The sequence below is a fragment of the Saccostrea echinata genome, unplaced genomic scaffold (genome assembly GCF_033153115.1).
Source record: "Saccostrea echinata isolate AGI-Se365-2 ecotype Australia unplaced genomic scaffold, CSIRO_AGI_Sech_v1 ptg000038l, whole genome shotgun sequence".
Lineage (NCBI taxonomy): Eukaryota > Metazoa > Mollusca > Bivalvia > Ostreida > Ostreidae > Saccostrea > Saccostrea echinata.
Genome location: NW_026889787.1, coordinates 1114791 through 1122074, shown reverse-complemented (window position 1 = coordinate 1122074; position 7284 = coordinate 1114791). Strand labels below are relative to the sequence as shown.

The 7284-nt window shown below is 32.2% G+C and overlaps 1 long non-coding RNA gene across 1 annotated transcript; it reads left to right on the top strand.

Annotated features, from left to right (window-relative positions):
- The first annotated feature begins 1466 nt into the window (after positions 1 to 1466).
- Positions 1467 to 6310, top strand: LOC133200346 (uncharacterized). The gene is made up of 3 exons (XR_009722914.1): positions 1467 to 1528; positions 3909 to 3980; positions 5917 to 6310. It is a non-coding gene; the product is annotated as an uncharacterized LOC133200346 (long non-coding RNA).
- Positions 6311 to 7284: the final 974 nt, after the last annotated feature.

The following is a 7284-nucleotide window of genomic DNA, read 5'->3' as shown; positions in this document are numbered from 1 at the left end:
TTAGTGTATTTTTTGTATATTCTATGTGATTTGAGAGGTTTTTCTACCTAAGAGGAACAATGGACGGTGACCAAGCGTATATACATCAGCTGTATATGGTATACACACACCAGTAGCCTTTACTAGTGACACCAAGGTTACTGAATAGGCAAATTAAAAAAAAAATCTAGCACACACTAAATAAAACTTTACATAAAATCACACACATCAAATTGTTACAAAAAATATATATAATTTTTTATATAAAATGTTTCATACAAGCGTAAAATGTCGAGTAAGATTTTTTTTAAGCGTAATTAATTGATTAATGTTGATTAAAAGAAAACAAAATCAAAAACCGTTTAGATAATTATTTTTCTATCAATCTAGTATAAATCTACCGGGAATCGGAAAATATTTGCTTGTTCAATATACTATTTCAAAATTTAAAGATAATATTTTCAAAAATTGTATGAAAAGAAATCGGCAATCAGTGGCATTCCTTGTTTGCCACCATTTTACACTTCAAATGTTGAAAATATAATGAGAATGTGAAAATACAGTCTATCAGTGTTTTTTTTCATGACTTTTTTATTTGGTATTTTATGAGAGTACACGATTTTCTATCAAATTTAGGGCACTCCGTTTCAACAGAGACATATAAAAACCATGTTTTTATATGTCTCTGGTTTCAACAACTACTATAATTACTTTACATAAGCAGGTTTTACATGTATATACCTCCCCCCCCCCCCCCCCCGCGATCCCATGATCAATTTGATATTATCATGCAGAAGTGCTAATTCTGTGATATTCAAGAGAACTTTTGCAGTAAAAACGTGAAAGCTTTCTTAAAAAAAAAAATTATGTTGAATTTTCAATGTAAACAATGGACGGCCATTTTTGGTGAATCACTAGGTGGCGTATCGCGCCATTATGCTTCTCGCTCATTGGATAGATTCTCAGTAGAAGAAGGAAGGACAAAATGGCGAAGGAAATACCAAGAATTTGCTCAAGAAAAATAATATCTAGATGAGAAGACCTTTTGATTCTACATGGACGAAAAGCATACCAAATGACAGATTGGATACAGGTAGCTATTTCCTATAGCACAATGACCTTCATTTTTGAGTTTATTATCTGAAATTGTAAAAAATAAGGTTGGGCTGAAATGGCGCGTTTCAAAAATTCAAAATGGCCATAGTACAGTTTTCATAATTATGAAAAAATTACTGGTAAATCATTCTCAGCTTAGGTAGTAATATATAATTTATCGTTGATAGAAAGTGTGCATTCAGTTTGTACCATTGTATTGATCTTTCATGTATTTCGTATGATAAATAGAATATGCTATTGTATTCTTTTACATCATGTAAATCTTTACAACGTCATGTAAAATTTTCTTTACAACATGTCGTAGTATTCCGGAGTTTTAAATGCAGGTTGGTTTTTAGACTGTAATAGCGTTATGTACTTATATCCGGTGTTAACTTTTTCATTCGGAAAGGCGAAAGATCAGACCCCACGCTTATTTTTTTTTTCAGAAAAGGTGAGCTATAGTGTTTATTATTCCTAATTGTATTCATTACAATTCATAGAAATAGGTTTCTGAACCCAACGTTTATTTTTGCTTAATTGTGTCATAATTATTGGAAGTAGACTGTGCTGCATTCCGGAGGAAGCGGGGTCATTTTTTTTAAACATAGAATGGTAAATATTAGATCATGTTGGGATAATACCCTCACTGTATCATGTAGTATTGTGTCTCTTTGTAACTGTGTAATGCCTATTTGTAGTTATGAAAGTAACATTTCTGAGAACCTGCAGACTTTGGGCTTAAGTTTCCTATTATCAGATTATCAACACAAAACTGAGTTGATTATAATATGAAAGTGACTTGATAATTTTCAGAAGCCTCATAATGTTCAAGTTGAATTATTTTATTAAAGTTTCGAAAGCTATGATCATATATTGAACACATGTTGAAAGTGCACAATATACATCAGCATCTTGTCTTACAAGGTATATGATTATAAGAAAATATTTTAATGATCAAACTTAAAATGATATTTATTTAGATCAAGTGTAATTTTAAACTGACACATAAGACATATGCATGTTTTAATCTTCTATGAAACAATTAGACTTGATTTTGTAACATAAAACTTGATTTTGTAATTGTTCATCATAAATACCATGTTTTTATTTTCACTAGAACTGTTTAAATGTGGTTCAGTTGCTTAATATATCATAAATCACTGTAGAGTCACAACCATCTAAAACACTGTCAGAACAGTATTATCGGGTAATATGAATTCTGCATTCTATAAATAGAGTATGTGTTCTGATGTATTTGCCATTTTCAATCTCTAAAGGTAGTGATCCATAATATTTGTTTGTTTGTTATATAACGTCCCTTGACTCCATTTCGATAATTTTTCATTCATGCCACCAACACAGTCTCATCTAAAGGACCAGACTCCATGTACCACAGTGGATTCCGAGCAGTCGCTCTGACCACTGGGCCGCATTGGCCATATGACCCATTATGAAAATTTGACATAATACTTCTATGATTTTTTTTTTGACTTGATAGAATGACTGATACGGAATTAGATTTTTGTACTCTATATGTTTTTAACTGTTTACCATTTGCCTTATTTCTCTTACTAAGTCAGCTCTAAACAATGGCCACTAGAGACTCCTAATTCTGACTAATTATACAGATAGAGTGATCTGCCCTTGATGTAAAAAGCAATAAAAGAAAATTAAATAAGTGGCCATGTCCTTATCCTGTAGATTATAATCTTGAATCTGGAAAGGCGTACATATCTTCGACAAACTTATACATGTATGTAGTCTTGCTTTTATGGAAAAGTATAATTTATTTAATTTTTCCCACTCTCAGAGTATGATTGCATATCTCTTAGATGTTACAGGTTACTTGACTTAAAAAATAAATAAATATTTATTAAATCCAATTGTAAAAAATGATTAAATTATAGCCACTAACCAAAGAGTTAGGGGTCTAACATAATTTATAATTAATATTTTTTAATATTACAAGATTTACATTTCTATTTTATACTACAGTTTGCTATTTTATTCATTCTAGCATTTAATTGATACAAAATATACTTAAAAGTTAAGCAGATGGCTTGTATATATGTCTTGAACATTGTTATCTAGTCTCTGAAGTCTTTGAAGTGAATTTAGTTAATCCCTGTGCAATTATCTTTTGTTACCCTGAAGACAGTATAGGTGTCACAGAAATTCACACTTTACCTGTCCACATCACTCTATTGTAAAGATGTCAAACAATCCTGAGTAAATTAAATAATCATTCAATTCCCCTTAAGGCTAAGATTATATTTTATAAAAAACAAAACAAAACAAAACAAAGAGATAATCTCAGTTGTAGTAGTGTGGCAGCTGGAGTGGTAGTTTAGCAGCAAGAGAGTTAGGAGTTTGGGCTAAAGCAGGCAGCTAGCAGACACAGTTTGACATATGTATATAATGTACATATTTCTGTAATAAAGACTGGAAAAGGAATTATCTTATGTCTTAATCCTTGACGGATGTATGTCAAGGACAGTAACCATGTCTAATGGTTACTGAGTGACCGAGTGTTGAGGCCAGGTGTGCATGTGTGTGCACTACCTATTCTGGGTGGACCCCTACCCTCCCCAGATCGGCGGTCACAAAATTTCAAGAACATTTAAATTGATGTCAATTAGAGTGTGTCCATTTTAAAATGTTCCGAGTTTCCATCAGATTTTTTTCTGTGTCACAACTGTCCATCAGAGTTCATTGTAAATGAAACTGCATGCAGGGTGTGAGGAAATGGATATGCAAGTGGTTTTCAAGTCTTTTCTGAGCTCTTTTAAATAATTATTATTGTACTATCGTAAACTCTATTTTCATTTCAGATTCTACATGTAGTATCCACCTAACAAATCGTCTGAAAACATAAAGAGGATGAAGAATACTTCTGATAAAAAGTAAGTCTTAGTAAGCATTTATTATTTTGCTGTAATTTAGGGAATAAGGACTAAAGTACAAAATATTTGTTTTGATATTTTTATATTGATATTGATTATCTTTCATAGTCACACTGATGGTTGTCAGTGTGTGTCTGTGTACAGGGGGGGGGGGGGGATAGGCTGTTTTCCTTTACTGTGTAAGCTTTATATGTATGATTTTTCTACCAAATTAACAGAATTTGTCCATGTCTTCTAAGGGAGTCCAAGTAATTTTTTAAATTACTTTCCTTTGTACATTTAATAACCTACCTAATGCAAGAGTGGGGGGGGGGGGGGTGTTCCAATTTTTTGAACCATGTTTGGAATTAAGAATTCTTTGGTCAGTGGGATTCAAGTATGTTTAAATGAAGTGCCACACCCTCTTTGAAAGAGAAATACACGTATCTTGGAAAAGAGGTAATAATTTAGGGTAACATATAAATTTTTATTTTCAAAAACATAGATCTGCATGTACTTAATAGAGTGCAGATTCATTTTCATTCAAATCATATTCCCTGGGCCCAGGCTGAGGCCACAATAGAGGGTCAGAATTTATTAAGTCATTTTAAAGGCTGTCCAAACATAATTCTCTGTTTTATGTCACACACATACTAATGTATTCAATAAAATAAATGACCCCTTTTAATAAAACAAAAAAAGCAAGTATGTCAACCAGACTTTGTGAGCTACCTATTAAAATTGTATGAATTATTTTTTTTAAAAACAAGTATTTAACAACAAGCCTATTTATGTTATTCAAATATCATGAGTCATGGCCTATGGGTTAAAGGAGGGGGTTATATTTTGATGTGTGAGTAAAATGAAAAAAGAAATCCTTTATTTACTCTGAGACTCTAGAACAAAGGGATAACACGTAATATCGATATGCATACAGGGATAGACATTAACTTTCAGATTCACTTGCCCTTCGGGCAAGTGATCTCAAACTTTGACTCGTCCGAATGCAAAACTTGGTTGCCCAAAATTAGGATGGATCTTAAGACGAAAATTATTAATTACTGCAAACGTTTTGAAAAGAAAAAATGTGACGAAATACACTACTGTCAATTTGGCAAGTTGAGCTACCGGGTACCTGAAAAAAATTCGATCCTGCATTTGTACATAAATGTATACCGCTATACTTGTAAATTTAACCTGTTAACATACACTGCCATGCAGCAATAACCCTCCGTTTCCTTTACAAAAAAATCATATTTTTGAAAATTAATTGCGGTAGGATCATTTTGTGATTCGTGATTTTCAGCGATAACTGTGAAGCAACGCTTAAGGAAAATAGTTGCTACGAAACATACATCTTACAACGTGTTACATTGTACTTATATTCTGTGCGTGAATAAATAATCTAATTTCCTAATAAGAAGTTCACAAAATTTTGTTAGACGTAGAGCGAAAGAAAACAACGAACTTGATTTTTAAATGAACGGTATAATCCAGAAACGCTACCAAGGAATTTCGAATGCAAAACATTGTCAGTCAGGTGCGTGGCGGAAATCAAGTGTTCAATTTATTGTTTTATTTATAAATTAATGTAAACTAAATAAATATGTACATTTGTATAAGAAAAATTCACTTGCCCGATCGGACAAGTATGTCGACAATTTCACTTGCCCGAACTGAGAATTTACTTGTCCCGGGCAATCGGACAACCGTTAATGTCGATCCCTGGCATATACATGTGTGTATATACATGTACTCATGTACATTTAGATTGAATTTCAAGTTTGTTTAATTTTATTGTCCTTAGAATTTAAAAGAGGCAACTTTTATTAATAGACTAGCGAGTACACATAAATTTTTAGATTATTTAAAATCATTCTAGTAAAAAAATGCTGAAATTGTGAAATTTAATAATAATTAGGGATTCTGTTAAACTATATTCATATATTTTCAATAGGTTCAAATAGGATGAGCAGGTCAATCCAACTTGAACATGACATTATTTCTACAAGGATGAAACCACGTCTCTGGTGTACTTAAGCATTGACATGTTAAAGTCAACAGAAACGGGAACAGGTCATACATGCAGACTACAGTGTTGTGTTGCACAATTCAGAAAACATAAAGCCACCACTAACATAAGTGCAAGCGAGTCGTCAAGAACTGAAGTCAACCACTCAAGGACTTTTCTGTTGGATTATGTTGGACTACAAACTGATTATTTGACAAAGGAATCCACGTTGATGCTTGTTGGCTACCATTGATGTGAAATTAAGCATTTATTATCCCAATTACTTTTACATATTCTTGATGATATTAGACATGCATCTTATTGAAATTAAATTAAAAAAAAAAAATCATATGATTTGTTCAAATTGTTTTCTGAAATTGACAGTTTATGTTTAGTGAAGGAGGTATGGTCAATCTGCTGTAAATAGAAAAGACATTACATAAATGAAAGACATTACATTGATGATCTACACTCATGGCAGGGCTTGAAGAAACAAATAATAAATTTTGTTTTAGTTTTCAACTACCATCATGAAAAAATGCCAAGTAGAATCTTGACAAATAGTATAAAATATCAACTCTTAATTTATCTAATGTGGAAGCTGAGACTATATATATTGAACTTTCTTCAAGTTTCCACAATGCGGAAACCATAGTATACTAATTGTATATCAAATGTTTAGGCACGCTGAAACCATTCATATACTTCAAGTTTCATCAAGATTCCGCAATGCGGAAACCATAGTATGCTGCATGTATATCAACTGTTTACGCATGCTGAAACCTTACATATTCTTCAAGTTTCATCAAGTTTCAGTTGCGGAAACCATTTGGATTCGTGGACACCTTAAGTTTCCGCACTGCGGAAACTTGATGAAACTTGAAGTTTCAGTACTGAAACTTTGCGGAAACTATTAGTAAGCTTAATTTTCCGCAGAGTTTCAGCAGTGTTTCAGCCATGCGGAAACTGTTTTTTTCATCCAGTGCTATAATTTCCACTGAGTGCAAAATAAAATATGCGTCTCAAATGTACATGCAACTTTAAATGGGTTAAGATGATTTTTGAAGATGTAAGGAATTTTCTGTATAAGGCTTATTTAGCCCATTCCTGGGACCTGAATCCTAGGCGCAATCAGCACAAATTCTACATACTAAAGAGAAAGCAATTCTTTTTTAAGCAAAGGATTTTTTTTCTAGTGTTAGCTTTGAATTAAAAGAAAGATTTTCAAAGCTGTTGTGGATTTTTATTTCAAGAGCAAATTATTCCCCATCTTGTTACCTGAATGAATTAATGATTAATTAATACCTGAATGAA